At 38.1% G+C, this 26,699-nt stretch overlaps 1 protein-coding gene across 5 annotated transcripts in view; it reads right to left on the bottom strand.

Annotated features, from left to right (window-relative positions):
- LOC136366277 (poly(rC)-binding protein 3-like) overlaps positions 1 to 26,699 on the bottom strand; it is a 497,612-nt gene that overhangs the window by 176,183 nt on the left and 294,730 nt on the right. The window contains exon 1 of one of the 5 annotated variants that reach the window (XM_066327306.1): positions 17,552 to 17,562. The exons of the other annotated variants lie outside the window; for them this stretch is intronic. The gene's annotated coding sequence lies outside the window, so the exon portion shown is untranslated. Of the gene's footprint in view, positions 1 to 17,551; positions 17,563 to 26,699 lie in introns of those variants that run through there. 5 annotated transcript variants of the gene reach the window in all.

Raw genomic sequence — 26,699 nt, 5'->3', positions numbered from 1 at the left:
TTGACTGGTATTTCAGCTAGCAGGGTTGTGTTGGTCCAGTGCAAGGTATTAAAGTCCCCAAGCAGAGTTTGTTTTCTCTGTGCCAGTAACTGGTAAATGATCTAATTCATTCTGAGTCTTGAGATTTTTGAGCTCCTCTTCTGAGGAGAGGGACTGGAAGAGCATCCAGGTGGGTGCATAGCCACTGGCCAAGATCAACCCACTGGATCCTTGGAGCAGGCAACACATTTATAGAACTTTGTTTTCAGTGAAAATGTTCAGACTGGGTTTGTTGCACCTCCGTTATATACACCAATTCCACACCTTCAGTTAACTTAAACTGAACTGCTCTGAGCAACCCTTATATAGACAAAGACTGATTCTGTTCTCTGGATCATGAGGATGCAACCCTACTATCCTGCTACATCCAGTATAGATAGTCTGAAAAAATGCATTATCCAGCCCTATTTTCCACTTGGAAATTGTTAATGGGCAGATTTCTGCAGACACATTTGTTAATTATGCATTGAATTGTTTGGACAAGGCACTTTAACATGTGGGTGGTTTGTCAGCTATTTTCTAATGGCTATGCATTGTTAACAATTGTTTCTACTTCTGCGTTATGGTGGACGAAGAATGACATTGTTCATGAATGGACACCTCACAGCAAGCAGAACATTTCTACTTGCTGAACAGATGAAAACAAGTTCCAGCAAGACACAGGTGAGTAAAAAAATAACTGAATAACAAACAAATAATTACCATGCTAGTTTGCACCTGGATTTGTTGTTTGTGTGTGAGTACAAAACAATCAGCATGGCAAAGTGCATCCTCACACAAGTAAGTATTTCTCAAATAGCTGTTTGGATCTAACAAACATTTTTGTCAAATGTTACAGTAGAAATGAATCAAATTTTAAGAAAACAAGTTTATTGGGATCATCATGTAATCTGTAACGAAAAGCTTGCCATATTCCTCAAGGAGTTTTGATTAAAAGCTATGGAGGCAATCAATTGAAATAATTATACTTGCTCTAAGTTTGGAAGATCACCTGGAATGATTTCATTTTCTTTAAGCTTGGTCAACCCAAGTGCATACCACCTGAAAAGATCACATCTGGTAGGGTCAATGCTTTTTCTTTGACCTTCCAATACCACACACACAACTTTTTTTAAGTCCCAAAGGCCTTTGACATTGCATTACCATGGATCTGCCACCTTTAATATGCTGAGCAAAATAAGGCATATTCCCCATGAGAGATGAAGCAGACAATCTGCCCTGAGGCTTCCCTATTGTTATTTCATTTAGAGAGACAGGCAATATCACAGTATCTATGACAAGAGAGCAAAAGATCTCAAGCTCTCCCAGCTGACTCCTCCTTAATTCGAAACTGATTGTTCAGTTGGTCCCAACTGTCCTAATGCACTGACATTTCTCGTGGCTGCTCTTCTGGAGTGATCTCCCACCTGCTTGTGTTGTGCTCCTCTTCTAGAGGCAGTAGACACTGTGCTACCTTATCCAGGTGCAAGCTGGTTTTTTTATTGAAGATTTCCATGATTTGTCAAGAAGCAAAACTTAAATGCTTAGACTTTTCTAGTTGCCTCAGCTTAGTTTCATACGGACATATGCAACACAAAGATGTGTGTGAGGAACATTCCACAGCTGAGTAAGCATTGCCTTGGGAGGGATGGACAAAAAAGAGTGTAGTGGTCAGTAGGGTGTCCTTGTTTGACAAGCTTGGATTGACACTTAATGAAAACTGTGCAGATAGCAAAGAACAAGGGTGGTTTCCCTGACGCACTCCCTAGGAGATTGCCTCCTCTCTATGCAGTAGACACTGGTCAGTAATGGTTAAGAACAGGGAATCTCTGAGAGACTGTCTAGTTCATGCACCATCTCAATCTGGCATACTTATTGTGCCTTACTGCTCAGCAGGAATATTAAAGACTTCCAGAGTTATCGTTCCTCTCCACAGTAGGTATCAAAATCCTTTACTATTTGAGATGCAGTATTGTGCAAGTACAAAGAGGCTGCACTGATGCCTCAGGTCTTGCAACGAAAGGGGTAGAACTGGAATTAGAATTTATGTCAGCTGTCCTAGGTGCTGTGCAAGTGCCATCACTGCAGATTGACTTACACAGATGACACATCTAACAGGTAAGGGCAGAGAAATGACATAACTTGCCACATGGCACATAGATGAGACTTACTCAGCCCTTATCATCTGATAAACTGCTCTGCCTATGGAATAAGCTAAGGCTAATGAAACAGTGATGCTATCAGAAGGCAACTGAAAATAAAAGTCTCACTGTGAATTGCTGGAAGATATTGCTAGCATCACGAAAGTGACACTCATTAAAGTACCACTCTCCAGCAAAGCAAAACAGGACAATCATAACACAGACTTACAATTTGCACAGAGAACTCACTGTACAGGAGATATAGGTATATTAGGAAGAGAAAACTGTTAACATAGCATCAATTTAATCAGCTATTTTTATTACAGGACTAGAATAAATGCATACCTTGTTAAAAGAATCTGTGGGCACAGTCCCATTTCATTTATATACTAAAATAATGGTCTTGCTTTATAAAAGTCTTGTACAGTGACATCCTTGAAATCATTCACATTATAAGGATGAGCAAGATTTCACTTAATATGGTCAGCTGACACCCCTGATGCATACACATCACCAGTTATACTGTTATGTTATCCTTATTCAGCACTGCAATACTTAAAATGATATATCATCCATTCAAGCATCCATATGGATCTCTGGCTACATTAAATATTTCCAGTTAAACAATGTGAAAAATCCCACCTTTTAAGCTATGGTTTCAGTTAAATAACTCAGCTGAAAGTGACAAGAATAATGCTTATTCAATTTCCTCATTTCACATATCAGAATGACTGGCAGTAATCTACCTCATTCAAACAGTGATCTCCCATTGCTTTCCAACAAGATATAAATGGAAACAAATAATCTTGATCAATCTACAGCTTATACACATAATAAATACCATGTTGCAATCAGTAAGCAAATCTGTAAGGGTGCAGTTTATAGCAGCAGGTCATTTGCTTGTACTGCAATTTAGATTTCAGTTTTCTCATATCCGCTTAGCAATTTTACCTGCTGTGTTTCCCAGAACACTGTGGTGATCCCATTGTTTAAGGCAATTTGACCATGCAGAAGCAGTGATGCTTCTCTAATTTAACTTGCACACAAAAGTCCACCTTACCCTTCCTTGTGCCAAAAGGAAAGGCATGGTTGTGTCAGTTGCTTACAGGTGACCTTCTTATGGGTCCTCTTCGATCCCTACGTGCGACCTCCTGCATAATATGCAACGCAGAATCTCACTTAAGGTTGCAAATCCCTGACTACAATCCTAAACTACTCCCTTCCCACCTGTATCCTGCTTTTCAACAGCAAAGCTATTTTGTTTTAGTGTATGAAAATAGGATTCTTCTTATAAATTATACTTTCCCTTCTCTAAAGAGAAAACAGAAAAGAAAAAGAAAAGCCTATAGAGAAAAAAGAGTTCTACAGACTGAAAGAAGGTCAGAGAAAGTGTGCTGTAGAATTACTGCTGGTCAGTCACTGCCATCCAGCTCCAGGGTAGGTTTGTCTGTAAAATAAGGAAGCAGAATTCATTCCATCTACAGCTACATCATTACCAAAAGCACTAAGTAGTTGGGGGAACTGAAAGGTTGCATACTGAACAGGGCTCAGTTGATGATTCCAGGTCCAGGCACCATTAGGAAAATCTGCAAGATAAGCAGGGGGTCAGCAAATTGGAGATAGTCTAAAATATTGTCTTGAGGATTAGGCCAAGTGGTTTGTAGTAGAGTCAGCTGGTGGGCCAAGGATGGAAACATAACCCAGCCCTTTGTGCAGATACTGGACAGTGGCTTTCACTAAGCACAGGAGCCTGGAAACACCGTGCCTTGGTGTGGCAAAACTCCTGCTGCCACTCTCTACTGCTGTCCTTTGAGAGAGCAGTGTGCTGCTCTGGCACCATGAATGCTGATGCAGGCAGAAGATTAAGCAACAGCTCCAATATTTCTTTGTTCCCTTAACTGTGCAGTTGCCATGCACTGAAGTTAGTTGGACCTTGCTTATGTCTAGCAGGCACAGTAGTAGTTTACCTGCACTTTGTTCAACTTTTCACGGAGGGAGAATGAGGGCTAAGGGAAATCTGATCCTTTCTGTGCCAATCTGCCACCATTAAACCTCACATCTTTGTGCCTACAGCTGCAATAACATCACAGTCTATGGATTGAGACAGGTGCTGAATTTTTTTTTATGAGTAGCCATTGTGGTTAAAGTGAAAACTCTTCAAAAACATAAAAGTTCTTTGAAGCACTACAGTGTTTATAATGAAAAAAAGAAGTAAGTCACTATAAATATTTAAGTGTCTAAAATAAAGATTAATTAAGGACTAGGCAGGAAACTGCCTTTGCTTTTAAAGCAATAAATTTTTAATTGCAAAGTATGCATTAGTAACAAATTGGTGTTTAATGGCAATATAAAAAAAGAAATCTGAAGGTCAAGGATAAGGATCATGTACCTGTGTATGCATCGGCATGTAGAACATGGTACTATACTAGAGCAAATATTGCAAAAAATATATTAAGGAAAGATCTATTAATTTGAATAAAATGATAAGTAATTTTAAAGTATTTATTATCTTTTTTACTTGTATGACTTTATTCTTATATGGAAGAGCATCCCTTAAAAGAATACAAACTGCAAATACCTACTAAAGAGTTTCATGTGGCTGACATACCACTGATTAGGAAAGTACAAAACAGAAAAATGCCAATTAAAAGTGGTGAAAACATCTACTTTTAACTGCATGGAAGAAGCCATATCTGTGAAGCATGAACATAAACAAAGAGCTTCAGTGTTTAGTAATCAGGTATTAAACAGCATGGTTAGCTGTCTGAAAATAGATGCAGATATTCCATGTGCAATGTCATGGCTTCTTTTAAGGTATTGCCAACCTAATAAAAAACGGTAATTAATTACTCTCTGGTCTTTTAAAACAAATAGAAGCCAGAAAGGCACCATGAGTTCCATTATTCGCCAGTACTCAGAGAACCTGGAAAAACTGGCTTTGGAATGCAATGGACAAGACATACTTCTGTTTTGGTGTAGTGCCTTGGTTTGTTTTGTTGACTCACACTTCCCCTGTTTGAGTGTGCTTATTTTATTTGTGCACCTGCACATGATGAACTTTACACATAAGTGAGGATATTGCTGTCCATCCAGGTTCACGATGTTCAGTTTTGAATGTTGGGTGCTAAGCTAAAGAAGTAGTGCAGTATATTCACCATGCACCAAGTGAAAGCTGATTCCTACAATAGCAGTTGCATAAAGGTAATTCTGAAATGTAGTTTTATGATTGTATGAACTGAACCGAAAAAAAATCCCAATGAAACTTCAAAAAGAATCTTATCTGAACTGAAACCAGTTCTTGATACAAAAAACATATACCAGACTGAAATCATGCAGTCTCCCTACATACAAGTGTGGCCTCCTAGCATGCACAGAAAAAGTCTCGTTCCTATACTGTTGCTTCCCTTTGCACATTCAGAGCCAAGAACATAAAAGCTATAAAAACAAAGGGCCAGAGAAAACCTCCTAGTGTTTCCACCAGCTGCTCTCCTGGTAGGATGTTCATCAGAAAGCAGGTTTCATATTTTTTTCTCGACTGTTTGAATTTCCTAGATGCAAACTTCCAAACTGAGCTCAGGCCACCTGCAGTAGGATATTGCTATGATTTTTTGGGTACTGACCAGCTGCCCCCCAATACTTTATTCTAAGTTTACATTGGAGCACAGAATATGAAGTGATGCATTAAAGTGAGGGACTCAAAACCAGAAAAAATGGGCAGTTAAATAGAAGAGATTTTGAACTGTATGGTCAAGACATATCTGAACACAGAGTCAATCTTCAATTGGCAGAAATAACCCTAAGACCATTAATCTCAGAGCTACCCTGCTAGTGATGTAGCACAAGTCAAAAAGCATCCAGTGCTGGGCTCCCACATTGCTAAGCTTTGGTGGTTTGCATATTTTATAAAAAAACTGTGAAAGCAATCATGAGGAGTTGCTAGCATTTTAAAAGCAGCACTCTTAGAGAACCTGAGCAACTCAGCGGCGTGTAGCCCTGGAGCTGCTTTGCCTCCCCATGGACTATGCATTCAGGTATGAAATCCTGGGATAGCTTCCATAGCCTCTCCCCAGCTGTACACACATTGGATCAAGGGATCAAGTGATGCCTTCAGCCTTCCCAGTATTTACCAGGGCAGTTTTTTGAGCACCAAGGAACACCTTCCCTGAAGGTAGCATAAAATCTTTTAAGCATTAAAAACAAAGGGGGGGGGGAAAGAAGAATATTTTTTCAAGAATTTTGAGCATTGATTTTCCTGGGAGTTGTACTGAAGTATCGACTACATCCTCAAATGCTTATTCAGCTCTAATGGTCCTTCCTTTAACCCTTGTCAATTTAAAATGTTCATTATAAATTCTGTGACAGGGCTATATTTACTTATAAATTTACTTATATCCAGCATAGGCCATAGTCTTGATTGCACTAATGAGAAACAAAGCCAAGTGAATTTGACATAATCTGTAAGAACAGGCTCTATTTTACTGTAATAGACTTCCTGCATTCACTCCAATATACTTTCTCTCTAATAACATTTCAAGAAGCCATAATGCTCCTTGTTTTCCTCAGCTGCAGGTGTAAGATTTTGACAGAGGTCACATTTTAGGGATGCTTAATATAAAGAGAAATAATTGGCACCAATACATGTATCAAGATATATATTGATTACAGTAAGAGTTTAATCTGTCTAGTTTTGCTAGATTTACAAGATCAAGAAAGAATGATCAGAAATGCATCTATATCAAGGTACATTTGGAAATAAACACCACTTCTGACAAATAAAACCACAATGTCTCTCAGCATTATTCACAAAGGTTTTTTTAGTTGCCTAGTATAGTGGTTTGATATCAACATTTTCTACTGAGTATTCCCTGCTGAAAACATAACTTGGTACCACACCAGCCCAGCTGAGGGCACAATCAGGACCCACACGTGTTTTGACCACCAGAGCTATGGTCCACCCCTCGCCCACCCCTCCTAGTCACTAACATTTCCAGGGGTTTCAACTAGTGCTCAAATCTGGCTCATAGAAATCAAGATACAGTCTTTGCTATAAACTTGTAATTTGTCTACAGCACAAATGAAGTGAGCACATCCCTTATCATTGATCTCTTTCTATAATTTGAGCAATGAATGTGTTGAAGGACTGCTGTAAACAAGGTGGGAAGACTACTCCTGTGCATCAGAAGTAAAAAAAAAAATCAGAAAAGAATGAGAAAAAGAAGATGTTTTCTTGCTTAAACAGATCAAATCACAGCATGGAACTCTCAGAATCTGACAGCAAAGCACTAATTTGCTTCTTTGAATGATGCAGATTCAATCAATAAATTCCCAGCTATCAGAGCAAATCCTTCAGGACAGACCAGAAAATCAGAATTCACTTTTCTTACCACAGCATATTTGAAACATTTAACTTTTTTTTGTCTCATATCTTATTTCTAAGCCATGTTTTATTTTCACTGTATAATCATATCAAAATTTCCATGTTCGCATTCCTTAAAAAAAAAAAAAAAAAAAAAAAAAAAAAAAAAAAAGAAAAAGAATTTGTAAATAAATAATCAAGCTTCAGTGAACCAGTGAACTATTTCTGCACAGCAGAGATTCTACCAGGTACTTCAAGGTACATGCCTTGCTCCTAAAGTCAGTTTGATGCCAGTGCCAGTGAGAGATGCCCAGAACAATCACACAACAAACTAGACTAGGCACAGCGTCATTCTCTGTTGATTCTGTGAAATTTTAAAGTCTACCTCAGTTCCTGGAGTGTCAGAACTCCAAGATAAATATAAAAAGAAAACTGTTTGTAACTAGGAACCCTTCTGGATGTAAAACTCTCACTTTGGTTAGAATGTTTGATTGCTGGAGAAAAGATTCAAATTGAGGAGCACCAAGTCTTGCCCATGGATGACTCTTTTTGGTTCTGATATTAAGAGAAGATTCCACTGCACCATTAAAACTCCTACTCTCCTCTTCTGCCCAGAGAAAAAAATAAGGGATTCAGTGAGGAAGCAAGGAAGGGAATTATGGCTTCTGCAAAGAAATATCAAGGGAAAATGAACTGTCTTCATACCTCTGTTCAAACAGAAAGAAATGAATTTATGTAATACACCTGAGAAGTTTGAAATTAAGTAATATGTATCACTTTAAAAAGAAACATTTTTTCCAGATGACATTGCCTTAACCACAAAACACACGAAATATTAAATATTAATTTTTTAAAAAAGTTTTAAATGTTTTAAAGACTTCCCATTCTATTAATCACAAGAATTACAGAAGGCTTCCTGATAAGAATTTACACTTCTGGAAATGACTCTCTCCTCCCAGATCTCGCTGTGCCTAGTCCAGTTTGTTGTGTTAACACCCTGTGTCCCAAAGACTGCTCTTATGGGTTGCTGCTGCAGGATTTTGCGTAAATAAGACATTTTAAGTACCCAATACAAATCGTTCCTGCATAAATGGTCAGGACAGGACAGTGTTTTATGTGCAGGTAAGATATTTAAGATGAATTTTTTATGTAGTTAAGATATGTAAGTAGCAATGAATTGAACAAGTGCTGGATCGTGCCTAGATTACAAGAAGTGAGCAAAGCAGGGGTTCAAGGGCTAACCCCAAACAGCTGAAAAGCTGCTGCAAGTGCCCTTATAGCAGAGACTCCAGTCACCACCAGACAAACACCAACTATTTTGCTGAGGTGATTTGATCCCCCTCTCAGAGAGGATCCTCACTTTTTTTTTTTTTTTTTAAACTTATCATCAATCACTATCCCTGAGTGTCTATGCAACAGCAGATGAAAAACTAGTGTCTATGCAAGAAAACAATGGAAAAAGCATATAAGACTCATAAAAGATTGCCATTGAGCTTCACTTTGCTATAAGAAAGGCAAATTCTGTCTGGAGGCACATAACATAGGAACAGACTGCAAGAGAAATGAAAGGATCCTTCTGCTTCTCCTAATATAGGAAGACTCAGGTGAGGGTATAAAATAAAATCAGTTCTTCATGCCCACAACAGGCAGGACAGGAAACAGTGAACATAGGCCACAACAAAGAAGATTGAGGTTAGAAATAAGGAAAAACTTTCTTTTAAGAAAAGATCCTGGATGGGGGAATAGTCCATCAGAAATGCTACCAAATAATCTGCCACTCACATGCTCTTCCTGATCGTCTGAATCACTTTACCTTTACAACTTATGAAAACCTTTGTTCAGTTGTGTCCCCAATGAATTCCATGATATGCAAAAGGAAAGAAAGAGCTGAAACATATTTCTGTTACTAGTAAAGCTTTTAATACCATTAAGTTCCCTGTAACTATGTTGTTACAGAGTTTTAATACCTCGAGACACCGACTAAGTAAATAGGCATTTGCACTCCTAGACACTTTAGCAAATGAATAATCAATCTCATAAATGAGTAATGAATGAATAACTTGTTCCAGTCCCTGGAGGTAACACACACGCTTGATACTATAATTTTTTCCTTCAGAAGTGTCCGTTTTAAGAACAAGCCTGGGAATTTCCCGTGATATGAATTGGTACCATCAGGAAGTGCTCATCTTTACATGCATCTGTTTGCAGCAGGAAGCCCCTTTTTGTTTAAATTGAGACAGCTGCCAAATGTCATGCCCCTTGTGCAACACCCAAACACTTGTCAGCAGCAGGGGTGGCCCCTGCAGCCTGACTACACTGAGGGGGATGTAAGAAATGCCTTACATTGAGTCTGGCATCAGGAGCCTGTCAGTCCTCTTGCCCCCAGGTCATGTGAGCAGCCAACAAGAGGAGGTTCAGAGTACCAGCAGAGAGCTGTGTGCTAAGGCTGACTCCTTCAGCTCCTTTCCCAAAGGGGGCAGGAGCAGGGAAAGCTAAGTTGCTGAGGGGATAACGATTTGTCAGCAGAGATGACACACAGGTGCACTGTTCCCTGTTCCCAGGAAGGCTACAGCAAGAGTGGAGGTGAAATCATACCTTTAAACATAGCCTTTAACCCAGCTAGCCTGCTTGCCTGCAACACAGGATTTGCTGCCATTAATGAAGACAGAGTGCAGGATACCCTGTGAAGCTGAAAATCCAGAGGTCTGTGAAGTACACACTGGTGCCTGCCGAGCCGTGGACTTACTGCACTGACTGCACAACCTGAGCCTTAGAAAAAAAATCTCATACCACTTTAAGCTCTCTCCTCTTCAAAGTCAGTCCCCTAGAAGCTCTTCCTTACCCATTAGTTTACTGTAAAAAGATTCAGCACCCTCTCTGGCAACACATCCCCTTCCACCTGCACCACAGATTTCACTATGTCCAGTATCTCCCTCCTTCAGACTTCCCTAGGCTCATGTGAACCCACGTGAACACCATTTAAATTCCTTCCCAGAGATAGGCATCAGCCTTTCCCACACTGTTTGGAGGAATATAGCAAGCAGCTTACCTTTTTAAACACAGATTCAGCTGTTGAATTCTTCTTGAATAATTATAACCAAAATTATATATTTGACATGCAGAAAGCCATGTGAGAAAAATCAAGTGAATCTTGTTAGAGTCCAAAAATTCTGAGTGGCTCTCAAGAAGTTACTTTTATTAGCTAGTGCCCATACAAACTCCCACTCATTAAAATTTAAAAAAAAAATCCCTAAAGAGTAAAAAATATACTATGTATTAAGGTTCAACACATGTAACTGTCAGGTTTAAGGAAAAATGACAGCATTCAATACAGAAAAAGACAACTACATCTTCAGCAACTATAATCACAAATTAATTAGCTCTGATATGATTTCAGAAACATTTTAATAACAGCCATTCCAATTTATGAGTTAAATGCTTTTGCTGATGGGAAATATTACACCTAAGACAGCACAACATAAAATAGCACCTATCAGCTGCTGTGTCTTCTGTGGTGGTGTCCACCCACTTTACTAAGGAAAATTACCAGTGAACCTCAGAGAGAAGAATGTTGCATGTGGGCATTGGTGCAGAGCCTGACAGCATCAGAGCCCAATGCTCTCATGGCACGTGAGAGACTGAACAATTTCAGAAGCAGAAATTGTGCTGGGGAAGGAAGGGTTGTTTCCTTGGTTTTGTAAGTTCAGTTTTTTACCTCCTGATCCTTTTGCATTTTTTCCTCTAAGTCAAAGAAAATAAGTTTTCTGATGCAGGATATTTTGGGAAAAAAAAAAAATCTGTGTTATTTTGTCTAATCCTTCACTGACCTGTGTCGCTCACTATTCTTTGCTTTTCAGTGCTCAGCATCAGCATTAGACTCCAATTCAGCATAGCTACATTCCTATCAATCACTCTTTTCTCCTTAGGAGAAAAATACATTTCTTGAGCATAACTGCTACCTACGTTGGTTCTTCTTATTACAGGCAGATGACAAAACACAGCAGCTGAGACTGTATGGTGTAATCTGACTGACCTACATTTCACTAGGTATCAACCTCCTCAGGCTTTAAACACACTATTTCCTACTTTCAATTCCTTCCAGCATTTGAACTAAAGTTTTCCAAAAGTCTCCTTACAAATGAGGAAGATTTCATTTAACAGTCTGTGCAATCAGACAGGCATGACTTTCTGTGTTTATTTAAAAAGTATGCTGTATGTTTGACTCATGTCATCTAACAACTGCACCCATTTTTTACTCTTACACCTCATCCAAAAAAAGACTAATACAAACACGAAATTTTTTTCTGAGTGGATCATGTTGAAAGGGTTGAAGGTACTAAGGTTTAGTATTTTACAGCTCTGAGGGAATTAAATTAAGCACATGGAATTGAAAAATTTTTTTTCTGATCAGTGTTATAATAAATAACATTGAAGATACAATAATAAAGCATTATTGTACCAACTTTGAACTGTTGAAGTGTATTCAGAAATATTTAGTGAAATCTCAACCACAATGAAATTCCATTCATCTTATATTACAGCATCTTTGGGCCAAATAAATACTTGTTATAGAACACTTAGTTTAGAGGATAGATAAATACATGTACATGTATGTATATGTGCAGAACAACATAGTAATAGCTCTAACCTAGTCATGCAGATTCTTCTTATTACAATAATTTTTATTAAGAATATGATAGAAAGGCAACAGTGTACCAGCTAAAGGGACACTGGTCAATCAATATTTCTATTTATGGATCTTCCTTTAAAATATTCTGCTGTTAAGATATTGTTAAAGCATCTCCTTCCTCTATGAAGATGGCAGTCAAGCGGAGGGAGACAAAACCACTTTGGAAACTAGTATTTGGAACTGGTATTCCACTTTGGAAATTGATATTACAGTAATTATTCTGAGGAACAATGGATTTTAGATGCTTCCATTGTTTGCCAGTTTCCAAGTGCACTGGAAAACATGAAAACAGTGGTGACAGAGAGCACATGCCTGGGCTGCAAACCAAGACAAAGCTGACTTCTTTGGTTTGAAGCCTAAGAGGTCTGATGGCATCTTGTCTGCAGGAGCACGGAGTGGGCCGTGGTGAAGGTGGCACTGTGGGTGCCCACCCTGGATTACCAGCCTGCAGCAACAATCCACAGCAGAGACTGGTGCTTGCCATTCTCTTGCCAGGCAGAACTACACATTTGCATTTTAATTATCTCAGAGCTACTCGAAAACTTAGAGAAACCAAGGCCAATAGTGCACATCTCTTACACTCCTCTGCAGCGTCTCTCATAATTGCTTCACCGCTGTTCTCCACTGCTGTTCATTTTTTCTTTAAATTGCTATACATTACAGCTTCTAAAGACAGATTATTTTCTTGAACTCCTCTATAGCACACATTGATCTTCTTTCTTCTGTGTGCAAGTAATAATTATGTAGCTTTCCAATAACCTTAATTAAAAAAGTGCCCCAAATCATATTCCACGGTGTTGAGACCTTTATTCTAACCTGTATCTGCTCTTATTTTCAGTGACAACATTTACTACTGTTGTGAAGAGCTGCAGTTCTGTATCCGAAGCATCTTGACATGTAAAATAATTCTGTATATCCCTGATAATAAATTTTAAAGTTTCTTACTTTTCCAAACTATTTATTACTTCTCAGACGTGGAGAGCCCAAAATACTATTCCAGAGCACCTTCTGTGGGCATGTATCAAGATGAGAAAGCAAAATCAGAAGACGCTGCTACTACCCTGACAATTACATTTACCAGGCAAGGCTGCAGAGAAGTGCATTCCCTGGAGAGACAGAATTACATGCTAAAATCACTCAAAGGGATCACCTATCACTTGATCCAAATAGGTGCTGAGAACTCATTTTATCAGCATTAACTGACCACAGCAAAAGACTGTTGGTTAAAATGATCCTTCTAGCTACAACTCCATACACCACTGTAATTCAGGCAGACTCTCATTAGCCCATTAAGTCACATGCTGAGAGAAAAACCTCTTGGTCTTGGTTCAACTCACTTTTCAGTCACTGCTTGTCACTCTTACAGGTATTATTTAAATACGTCTCCTTTTAAACATCCAGAATCCGACATGTGGAATATTTTTGTTAATGAAGGCCTCAGGCCCACGTGACACATGAAAATAAGCATGCTCGTGTCTCTTTAGAAACTTAGAAAGAAAATAAAGTATTAAACATTTATTTTGATCTGCTTCTGTGTGCAATTCCAGGTGCTGATTTAGCCACTCTCTTTTGAACTGTGAGGCTGATAGAGGTCCAAGAGGCAGCAGTTTTGTTTTCTTGCTGTCCCCATCCAGGAACACATTGGGATCAGGAACAAAGCTGCAAACAGCTTGAGGTGCTCTCTTCTCCTAGGTCATGTCTTTTTGAAGGTGCTGTTGGCTGGGGTCCCTCACCCTGTGCTTATACATACTTGCACTACACAGACCAGGCTCCACCATTCATCAAGTCTTGTTTTTCACCTTGTCTTTGACAAGCTGCATGGCAATATTCACTTGGTCCGCCCTACCATCACAGGCTGATTTGTAACCTGACTGCTCAGCTGTCAGCTCCACTGCAGGTTGTGTTTTATTTTAATAAAACTGTGGGAGTGAGACTTCTCTGTACAAGCATGGCAGAGGCCTGGAGCTTGCCTAACCCAATCCCTTAAGTATTTATATATTAGGTGGTCTTCAATATCTATTTAAATATGAAGTGTTAGTGATCTGACAAAATGACACAATGCTCAGAATAAATTTAATTGACTTTGGTTATTTTTTTTCTTTTTGGGGTCAGAAGAACTGAGTGGTGTTAATGCTCTGCTACTAAAAAGGCTCCTCTACTCATTAGTGACTGCATAAGAGAGTACAAACCTGCTATACCAATGCACAGGACTAAACCCCTGCCTGTTGAGGACATTCACACTTCATATTAAAACCTAAACATTGCAAAGTATTTAATTCAAATAGCTGAAGTTTAATGAGGAACGAGCTAATCGGTGGACTATTTATTTTTTTCTCAAATTTCCAAACAATTGATAAAAAAACCCCTAAATGCTTTAAAATAGCCTGCACATCATCAATAAATAAGGCACCTGGGCTTGCCACTCCTAGAACTACACTAAACTCACACCACTTGCATTTTTCAAAAGGAAAATGCAAGCTGATGGGTTAAAAAAAGATAAGGCTCGCTTAAATGGGAATTGAGGAATGCAGAATCTTTGCAAAATTTAATTCATGAAGTAAAATAAAGTAAAAGAAGTATAGCTAAATATATGGGAGACAACTAGAATTAGATTCCCAGGGCAGCAGCATTACTGTTTCTGACAAGGTGAATTTATCCAAGCTTTTCAGGATGTCAAATTTACCTCAGAACATGCTTATATTTTTCTGTTCCATCTTTTCAATCTGATGACATTTCAGGCTGCTGTGCCATTAACAAATAGGTTGATACTTTTAAAAAATTGTTTTGTCAAGCTCAGAATTTAACAGAGAAATACAGTTCGGATTCTGACACCTGTGTTTCAATTCACTATCAATCATCATGTTAATTATTGCTCAGGAGGTAAATGTAAACCAAGGTGCAAAATAACCTGGAACAACTTTTGCACTCTTTAATGCCTTTTTTTGCCTCACTGATGTAGTCAACAGAAGAAGAAGAAAAAGGCAGAGATCTTTTCCATTACAGAAAATAACTTTGTTTAAAAAAAATCTCTTTGCAGATTTTCTTTAACTCCATAAAGGCTTTTGAATGACATTTTGGTCTGATTGATGCTTTCTGTTCACTTGCATAAAAGTGCAAATCATTGCCTGTCTTCTGCTTGTATACGCACAGGACAGATACACAGGATATATTTAACTGGGTGTTTTATGAATTTCATCTATCTGGAAGAATAGCTGCTTTTAAAAGGTGAGAAGTAAGATACAGGTCTGATTCTGCAGCTCTGACCTTGAGTTCCATTGTCTTAATATAGATAAAAATTTCAAGGAATGATAAATAGTCATTAATTGACTTCAAGAAAGATTTTTTTTTTTTTTGCCTTTTTAACACCATTTCAGAAATTATATGCAGACCAATAACAAGAGCGTTTGGTCAACTTAAAATTATTTTGATTTGCTTGAACTTCTACAATAAATAAACATGAGAAAATAACTGAAATAAATATGTTTCAAACCTCAATAGGGAGGAGTTATTTTACTGTCAAGAACTGCTTTCTGTGTCCTGCACTGCCCCTTGCTGGATGCCTTACAAATGTGACAGTGTAAACTCCAATAGCAATACTAATTAAAATGTTTTATTAGTATCTGAACTATTAAATAATTTTAAGATTCAATGATTGCACAGCTTATAATGTTCCTTAATCAACAAGTGCACTGCCATACATGCAGATTTCTTTTCTGTAAAACGATTGACTATTCCCACTTGCATATACTAGTTTTGATCCATACAGAGCTGATGACCATTGTTAAATTTGTGGTGGTTTTTTAAAGTTGCTTCTTTACTGCTAATGAAAAGGGGTGAGGAATCCCAGTCAGGGAGATGCTTTCCTAAAAAACATAACATGTCTAAGATGTACAGTAAATGTGAACGTGATCCATATATAGAAATGAGAATAAGAAAAAAGAACATCTCTTATCTGTGAAACTCCCTTAGCATTTCCCGTTACCTTTCCAAAAAATCGGAAAATGTGGTGTCTGTTCCTTTTTCGTGTGTTACTGGATCCATTAATTCATTCTCACAATTCCAAACTTAATTATAAATTAAATAAATTCCAAATAATTCCAAAATAAATACACTTGAGCACCTATGTCTGCAACTGCATTTTCCAGATTTATGGTTCTGATGATTTTTTGATTTCTTTTAAGTTTTCCATCATGGATAATATTCAACCTCAAAACAAGAACATGTTTTCACAAAGCTTTTAAAGGTCATTTGTCCAACTGTGTATGCAGAAAAGCTGAATTGCATGTTAGAAGCTCAGTGAATGATTTCCTGCATTAAAGCAATGCAGGGGAGTGCTTCATACTACAACACAACTTCTAACAAAATTATTTGTAATATTCCTCATCTACTCATATTGCATTCAATTGTGCTGGTATTTTTAATTGGATTCTAACTGAATGTATTTGAGCTTTGAAGAAAGGCTTTTCTATGATGCCAGATTTATGTAAGCCTGATGCAAGTTACTCTATCCCTGTCTTTCACTGGGAGCAATCCTTTGTTGGTGAATGAAACCAAGGACTGACTTTGAGCTCTCACTCTGAAACTACACATTCTTATTTGTCAACAAATAGTAAAATGCTCTATTGTACACTTGGTCTTTGCAGTGGACTGAGTGACATCACTCCCCTGAAAGATGGGGGCAGTGTAAGGGTCAAAACAACTTGACTACGCTGGAAATATTGCCTTCAAGTTTATAATACACAGGGAAAAAAAAAATTAAAAAAAAAAAAAAAAAAAAAAAAAAGAAGAAGAAAAGCCAAAGGCAGCTGTTACTTAAATGTCTTTAAGAACTTCCAGAGAAAGCCCAAGGGAAGAGTCTACCCCTGGCCATACTGACAGCAGAGCTTCTTCTGACTTTCTCAAACCATTGATTTCACCCTCAGACTTATAAAGCAACTTGGGAATTTGGCTGAAAATATAAAGGGGCCAAGTGGCAACCACAGGAATTAAAATGTACCTCTTAAAAAATTCTCCATGCTGACAGATCTGTGGCTGCTCAGAATACTCTGGGAACAGAAATCACTAAAATATATGAGGCAATATTGGAAAAGAGCACCACTAAGCATCTGCATCTCTTTAAGAACTTAGAAAGAAGGTAAAGCTTAAAATATTAACTCTGGTCTGCTTCTCTGTGCCATTCTAGGTGTTGATTTCACGCCTGTCTTTTGAACTATGAGGCTTAGAGAGGTCCAACATGCAGCAATTGTGTTTTCCTGCTGTCCCCATCCAGGAACACATAGGGTGCAGGAAGAAAGCTGCAAACAGGTTGAGGTGCTCTCTTCTCTTAGCTCACAGACTTCCTGCTACTCGAGGGAAGCTCAGTGTGGCTATTTAAAATGTCAACTCGCTGCCACAGCTGATTACACATCTTCTCCAGGATGGAGCATCATCAAAGGGAAAAAAAATAAAATAAATCTGTGTGTTTTTCATAGTGGAGAGCTCTATGTGAAAGCTAACTTTAAGCCTGCCAAACACACCAATCCCCTTTCCAGGAAGCCTGCAGAAGAGCTGTATTCTGAATAAGAATATGAATGCTACCACAGACACAGCATGACAAAAAGGATGACAGTAAGTCTCAAGGGTAAGAGAGTGTCACTGTGTTTCATCTGTATAAAATGAGGCAGCCCAACTCCCAATTTACTCATAAAGCTTGATTGAGGGGGACAGAAGGACAATATATTACTTCTGTATTTGGCACCAGTGTAACTGTGGCTGGAACACTCTGCCTATTTCAAGCATTCAAAATTTCAAGAAGGATGCTGAGAAATTGGACAAGGTTCATAGCAGAGCCTAGGGAATGATTACAGAATTAGAAGACATGCCTTCTAGTGAAAGACTCCAGAAGGTTAATCTACTTAGCTCATCAAAGAGAAGGTGAAGGGTTGGGTCTTAATAATAGTCTCACATCTAATACGAGAAGCAGAAGTTTGACAGTAAAAGAGTTTATCTCCTGCCTAATTATCAGAAGTCCAGTGGTTGAAAGCTGAATATAAATACATTCAGATTCCAAAAAGACAGAAGGCAGGTTTGTTTACTAGTGTATTTAATTTTAGCTGGGAATAGTAATTAACTACTGGGGAGAAAAAAAAAAAAAAAAAAGGCATGCTACATTTTTTCAGGAATGTCAAATCAAGATTGATGCTTTTCTAAAAACTATATTGCAGTTCAAGTTCAGCTACTGGATACAGGTTGTGTTTTTATTGTAAGATTTAAATAGCACAGAATGAACTTGCAGAAACGATGTCATCAACATATTGTACTAAAGAGAATTGCCACGATTTCTGAATGTTGGTCCTTTAATTCAAAACTAGCTCTGCCCTAAACGTGAATTTAAAAAATGCCTATAGAAAGTTGAATCACTAAAAGGACATAACTAGCAGCAACTCATAGGTAGAATGTGAATTTAGCCAACTGCAAAAAGCATACACAATATCCACTTCATTAAGGGCTGTATTCTGAAAGACTGTTTGGAGACAATGTTCCCCAAATAATTCCCAGTTATTGATTTGCAATGTCCAAGTGGATGAATGTGACTCTGATAAGGATGATGATAAGAATGAAGGCTTCAAAGCTGAATGATTGTCCATAGCTGTCTGACAGATAAGCTTCTGAACACATCTGACATTACTGGGAAAATGCAACATAAAAATTGAACAGCTATTGCTCTAATCCTAAAATAAAATTCCTTTGTGTATGCTTTCACCTTCACCAATTACCTGTAGGCCTAAATTTCATAAATAAAAAAGTGTATCCTTTACATCATATTAGCTAGTAAATCATATTAGCTAATAACTTTTTGGTAGACCAAAGAAAACATTACAGTGACCTGACAGGCGTTAATATTAACCCGGAGGTATGCCAAAATCTGCCTATTTCTTATTCAGGTTGACTTTTATTATCCGCTTATCAGAACCTGAAAGTATTGACTGCAGAACTGTCCATTCCTTTTGTGTGACAAGTTTGTCAGTCAGGAGTCAGATTCATACTATTGCCTTGACATAAAAAAAGTGGATTTTACTAGAGACAGTCTAGCACCTTCCTAATTTGTTGAGTGATTTGGCTTCACATTTTGTTGCCTTGGGAAAATAATCTAAAAATACATTATCTCTCAATTTTAGCATGCATATGTTGTTGAATGGTTACAGTATTTTCAGCATTCTCTTATAGTTAAAGGTGAGAGCAGGATTGTTTTGTCCTGTCAGCCAGGATCACAGGATTAGCTAGCAGAAAGGTGCCATGAGTAGCAGGACAATAACATTGCAACCCAGCACTGCCTAGGGCTGATGTCCCATTTGAGTCTCCAGAGCCTTTCCAAAAGGAAAGGGAATGGACATGATGCTCTAGGACCCACAAGAGGTTCATGGTGCAGGTCCATGCCCCAGATGAACTTGCAGAGATGGGCATGACTGCATGCAGTTTGAACAAACTCAGCACTAGCCCATGCAATTCTTGTTGTCCAAAGCATTCAGACAGATCTAAGCCAGCTGCACACCTAAAACATGCCCATGTTCTGAAAGAGAGTCTTTTTTTGTTTTCTTTTCAACATATTGTGTTTCTTTTTATGTTATTGCTGTCTATTGATTTTATCTTTTTAGAAAAGTTTAGTACTAAATCCCTTTGTTTTTCCACATAATAATAGGATAGTCTTATCAAGAGAGACATTAAAGCAGCCAGTATATTCTGAGCAATCTGCATCAGTCCAGGTTAGTGAAAAAATACACAGGTTAATGCAGAGCTTAGGAAATGAAACATTGATCCTAGGCAGAAGCACTAAGAGCTTTACAGGTTTAATGTTTTACAGCTGTGGAGGTGTATGTTTGTATATTTTTAAACTGCTTAAATCAGTGGGATGCAATACTTTAAGCCTTGAGGATCAAGCTTATTTTTGAAAGTTCAGGGGACAATAACAAATGCTGACATAGATTCTCTGCATTATTATGAGCTATATTTTTGAAAGTGTAAGGTGAACTCAAAATATTTTTACATTAGAGAGACTCTTGCAGACTTTTTTCCTCCAGATAGGCTTGGGACGAATGCTTACATTTTTCTGTCTTGTCATATTGTGCTATTTTTTCCCCATCAAGTATTGGGGCACAACACAGCTCCCCAGAATCATGGCAAGGTGAACAAGGCAACTTACCAAGAGTCAGGAGCCTTTTTCTGATGTTCCGTTCACAGAGGTATACATACTGTACAAAGGGTGAAGTTGCAAGGTCTCTTTAAGCAGATTTTACCAAGTTATTTTTGTACCATTTCAGTGACCTGAACTGGTTTGTTGTAGATGGCACTCAAGTTGGCAGAAGGTGGGTGGTGTGAGCATGACATTAGGCTTTGAGGGGCAAGAATTGAAGCTCTGCATCTGGGCACTAACAAGCCAGATGAAGTCATACCCTGAAAATCAGTCTAGAGGAGGTTTTCTTCCTGCTGTTTAAGGGAACTGAGTCACAAAGGAGTTCTCCTGGGCAGTTCAAGGAACACCAGAGCCAAAGCTAAGGAATACAGTCAGCTCAGAGCTGCTACGTGGCAGAGCCATAGCGTAAGAATATGTTCTGGTAGATAGACAGTTAAAAAGAAATAAGCATTTTATTGCAAGATTTGTTTTAGAGGTTTCTGTTTAGCCCTATCTAGCAATAGCAACCAGAAAATCCTGTTAAGCCACAGCATCAGTAGTGTACACAGAGACATCCTTCTGTAGAAGGAAAAATGTGAGGTCAGTATGAATTGGGGTCTAGGGAAGAAAATGTGTAACTGGATGACACTGCATACATACATTGCTACACAGCAAGGAGACATGCTCATCCAAGTTGCATAAGAAGCAACAACAAAGTAAGTCTTAAATTCTTTCCCCACCAACTTACACAAATATGCAAATTTAACATCAAATTGATGATTTTTAATCATTTGTAGTGGAGATATTACAACTACTACCCTCAAACTAATGCTTTGAAAACCATGATTATAATAAAAAGCCCACATACAAATTCTTGTGCCAAGTGGGGCAAGCTCTGTATGTGTATGCCAGCATACCATAGTACTTGTTAAAGCAAAGGTCTCATGAATAGTATGCTCAGAGGAAACCTCATTACAGAGAAAAAACTAGCTACTACCTAGCAAAAAATGTATCTGCAAATATACTGTGAAGAAACTGAATACTGATATACTGCATGTAAACCCAATGGGGAAAACTGCCAAATATTCTAAATTTTAGTAATACTTATGTTAGCTGAGTTAATTGGAAGTCTTACGTACAACCTTTTCTGAATATTTCCTCCTCTTGCAATGATCTGTTATTTCCTTGCTTGTTAATGGAACAACAGGTAGAAATTTCCCAAGTGACAGCCTGCTCTGCAGGCTGGCTTATAAACACAGAGGACTACATTATAGCCATCCTCTGTTAAAGCTATTGTTCTGGGGATGCGATTTGCAGTCTTCCTAACCAACTTGAAATAACCTCAAATACCTTGTTTTGCTATTAGAAAGGTAGAAAAACACACATCAATTTGTTGATTTTTTTTTCTTTGAAGGAGTTTTTGGATACTACAAAGACGTGTTACAATTTTTCCAAAAGTTCAATAATCTAAAAAATGAACAGAGCCGTAGAGCTGTAACTGAAGTGGTAAAGGGAAAATACACTGGTAGGGAGTAAAAATTATTTCATTGGGAGATTTTCTCTGTAAGGTTTCCATTCATCCCTATGCAGGAATAAAAAGCAGAAAAGATTGTAAAGGAAGAGTATACACAAATTTATATAAAGGCATTTATATAAAGGCTAGACAGCTGCAGTCCTTTTTTTTTTTTTTTTTTTTTTTAATTAAACAGAGCAGAGTATTTTTATGCACATATATTAGCTCTCAATACAGTACTGTTTGTTTTCCCTACTTTTTTGGCAGAGAAGTTAATTTTAAAAATAAGAAACATGACAGAATATTTTTCTTTAATTTAAAAGAAGGCCTTATGTCCTTCTCAGAAATTTTACTCTCTTTGGATCGTTAACTCACAGTAGGAGTTTTTAGTTCCTCATTACATGATTCAACAGAGGTATAATGGGATCTCTGCTTCACAAGAGGAGAGGGAACATGACACAGGAACACTCTACAAGCTCAGAGCAGCATTATAATCCTAGTGGAGCCAGCAGACCAAGTTTCTTTATTGGAAGTCAGGTCTGGTCCCTATTGTCTTATGTTTCAGGTGAAACTTGTAAAACAAATTAAAACTGAAGCATTCCAATCTAAACAATAAATCTTATGATTTATCATTAGACCTAAAAGTACCAAAGGATACATCTCCTATGGCTAGGAATGATGGAAAACCTGCATCTCCTGTCATGAATATCCATTTGCTATTTAAACACTTCCTATGTTTCCCCTCCTGGCCCTATCCCTAACCCTTTCACTTTCTTAGCTTACAATATTAATATTCCTTATTATTAATTAAGTTTGTCTAGGTGAATTAAATAGTACTTGAGTCTTGAAGGATTAAGATGCTCTATTGTTTTATCCTGTTTTTCTCTCTCGATTATTTTTCCTGAGGAAAAAAGGCTTCAACAAGAAGGTGTTGCCACTAGCTCTCAGTTGCATGAAGAAAAGATGTCAGGGCAGCACATGGAGAATCCAATTTAGATATGGGCAAGTTCTATTTGGAAAATTTTAGAGAATGCTAGGATAAGAAGTTTATCTGCTGACCAGCTGAATGACAGTCAAGAAAATGTAAGGATGTAATCCTTCACAAAGGAAGGTTGTATCAGTGACAGTGCATTAACAAAATGAATGAGAACCTCCTATTCAGAATCATTTACAAAGTTATTGTACCAGATAAGAAACGGCTTAGGAGTTAGAGTTCAGGAGTGTATCTCTTATAAAACACGATTAGATTCCTTAATCTTAGGAGTGATGAATATTTACTCTGGAGCTCTTGAATGTTTCTAAAGATTTACATACATTTATTCCAATAATTTAAGATTTGACAAAATACTGATACAGCTTGTAAGCCTTCCCTTGTGGAGGCACAGCTGAACTGGAAAATCTACCTTCTACCAGTGGAGCTGATAGCCAGTACATCAAGTCACATAAAAGAAAATGTAGAATCATCTCTTTTTCTGCTAGAACCACTGCTGCATATCAGAACTCCTCCTCCTGGGGAAATTATCAACCAGAAGCCTCCTCCTCTGCTCCCTGTGTTCTTGCTGGGTGGCCCTGGTAAAACCTGGACACAGATATGAGGTCTCAGCACAAGAGAAAATGTCTTAAAGAGCTCCATGAGCAAAGACACGCAGACAATGTGCTCTCTGGACCCGAGGCACTGGACTGACCCAGTAAGGAAGTGCGAGTTCCCATGGAATCTTCTCCTGGAGTGCAAGCACCAGAGGGGATGCACTCATTGAGGGGTATCTCTGCTGCTTGGTAAGTTATCAGGAATCTATCAAGTCTCCCATTTTCAAAACAAGAATAAATGGAAAAGGTAACTGTAAATGACAAAAAGGATGGAAAAGTAACTGGCTGTACCAAAAGCAGAGAGCAAAGAAACTGAACTCTGTGACACTCCCACTGCCCTCCCCAAGCAGGGATGTAGTATTACTTGCAAATTCATACTGCTAAGACTATCCTTTCTTACTTCTTTGATTATGATGATTGGTGGAATGTATGTATATCATAAAAAAAATCCCAAACCCAGTATATGATGTCTAATTTACGGAGAGAAGAAAGTTGAAGAAATTCCTTAACTGAAAGTTATATTCTTAGCTCTTATTCCAAAATGGGCCACTTTACCAGATAATATGATTTATACTTAGCTTCTCTTCGAGAAGGAAGTATGTATCCAACTGCTCCAGAGGTAGTGCATTTCTACTAGATATCTATGGGAAAAAATGATCCTGGTAGTTTTATGCAGTAGGATCTATGCAATAAGAGAACTGCAAGGCTTGCTTTGCAAACCAGATGCTTACTTGGAGCCTCCCTCATTTGTGTTACCACTTCTTAGGAGCTCAATTCCTTGCAAGCAGAGGAGCTTCTCCTTTCTTCTCTAAATACTATTACCTTTTCTTCTGTATTTTTAGCATTGGGGTTTTCTGCCTCCTGATTACTGATTTTGATGTAAAACTTCACGAAGTGTGAATACACATCTGTGGGCAGAAGTATCTGAAGTATCTACATTTTAGCAAATGTTACCTTCAATAAACACGCTTCATTGGAGACAGCAAGAGTGTGTTTGTCTGGAAGTAATCATCTGGAAAAAGGAAATTGAGCCATCTTGATAAGATAATTTCCACCTAATATTTTAGATCTACAATTAAGATGTCTACAGTCAAGCTGCCCTGCAGCTTGCCCTGCAAGCCCTGCACTTTCTTTAGAGTCAATGAAAAGAAATAAAAATTTGGACAATATGATTTAAGTGACCATTTTAAAACATATAATTTAGAATGGAATAATTTACATTCTACAAGTGCTTATTACTTTCTATGAACTAAAAAGGTGCTAACTGTTGGCTATGTCAACATTTACACTGTAAACATTTATTTTAGCACTGTGAATCCCACCTTCTCTAAAGTAGAAAAAAAAAAAAAGAAAAGAAAAAAAAATGGGATAAAAGAAAAGAAAGAAGTAAATCCTGGAGCAAACCTGTCAGAACTGTGTCTTGAAGAACTGGAAAGTTCTTTAATTCCTTGCAGTTCTCTAGCTATGCTGCACAACTTCATAATTTGAAAATTTGAATCTTCCTTCCATCTACAACTGGATGCTGTTGATTTAATTTCACACAGATCCTAATTCATTAACAATCAATTTAATCAACTAAGCACAATCAATGCAACTCCAACTACAAATTTGATTTGTTGATTGTACTAGTCTCTTGTAATCAGTTTCGTAAAAGAAAAAAGTTTATAGGTTAATTGATTTTTATCCTACTGGCTTGTTAAACTTCCATGAAATGCTAAAAAGAACATCGAGAGCTTCTGCCCCCCAAAAGAAACACAGCTTGTAGCTCTGCAAGAATAGATATAAAGCAACAAATCTTTTGCCACTTTGCCATGCTGCCAACTTACAACAGTCACCTGCACAAGTTCAATAAGTTAAAGTACTCTGAAATTATAATGAGATTCTTCCACCAACAGTGGGAACTGTTAGAGGACAGGTGAAATGTGATACAGAAGTATTTGTCTGACAAAGAGAAGAAAAACACCTGTCTGAAAGAACTAGCACAGAAATCCATTTTGTGTTTCAACTGGCAAACACATTTGAGAGTTTAAAGCTCTAGAGCCCTTCCTTCTTCCAGACCAGAAAATGCTACTGGGAAATTGTTTATCCTAGAGTTTCATGTTCTCAATTTCCACCATTCCAAATTGCAGGAGTTTTTTTACTTCCTGGACAACAACTCACAAGGAGGGGAAGATCTTAAGGGGACCACAGACAGCAGTTTAAGGTGGTCTTTTAACTATGATTGCCAGATTAAGGTAATTTAGTTTTATGTGTCCTGAAGTACAGAAATAAGAAAAGCCCCCCAAACCAACAAACCACCAAACTTGATTCTTTAAAAAATGGGGAGAAATTTGAGCCTTCCAGAGGAGCAAGAACTGCTACCAAAGGATACTGAGAACAAGGGAGATGAGACCTTTTTTACATTTCCAGGATTGTTCCATTTGTGTTTATTAAGATATTCAAGCATCAAGATACTCAAGGTGAGAGATGTAAAAATACACTTGTGGGCAGTGGTTGTAGTACCAGTTTATTGATACACAGGGTACTCATTCTGTGTGTTTTAGTGCATAATCATCAATGATGGTTTGTCAGCTGTGCATGAAGAACTTCGAAATGTATTGAAGTTGTCAAAACTAGGTGTTCAGCAACCATTTGAACAGCATTTTCTCTGCACTGGGGATGGAAATCTGTGAAATTGTTTGCATTATGTAGTGGATTAACCCTGGCTGGATGCTAGGCACCCACCAAAAGCTACTCTATCACTCTGCTCTACAAGTGGATAGTGGAGAGAAAATATAACCAAGGGTTCATGAATTGAATAGGGACATGAAAAGATCCCTCACCAAATACTGTCCATGGGCAAAATAGGATTGAATTTGGGATAGCAACTGAATTCATTATTAACAAAATCAGAACAGGATAGCAGGAAGTAAAATCTTAAAGACACCTTCCACCACTCCTCCCTCCTTGCTGTACCTCTTCCCCTGTAGTGGTGCAGGGAGACAGAGAATGGAAGTTGTGGCCAGTTCATCACACATTGTTTCTCCTGCTGCTCAGGGAGAGGAGTCCTCCTGCTCCAGTGTGGGGTCCCTCCCAAGGGAAACAGTTCTTCATGAACTTCTCCAGTGTGAGTCCATCCCATGGGCAACAGTTCACAAACTGCTCCAACGTTGGACGCTTTTTCATGGGATGCAGTTCTTCAGGCACAGCCTGCTCTAGATTGGGATCCCTACAGGTTCACAAATCCTACCAGGAAACCTGCTCCA

This window comes from Sylvia atricapilla, chromosome 1 (genome assembly GCF_009819655.1).
Source record: "Sylvia atricapilla isolate bSylAtr1 chromosome 1, bSylAtr1.pri, whole genome shotgun sequence".
NCBI classification, from domain to species: Eukaryota; Metazoa; Chordata; class Aves; order Passeriformes; family Sylviidae; genus Sylvia; species Sylvia atricapilla.
This window is presented reverse-complemented; position numbering and strand designations above follow the sequence as displayed.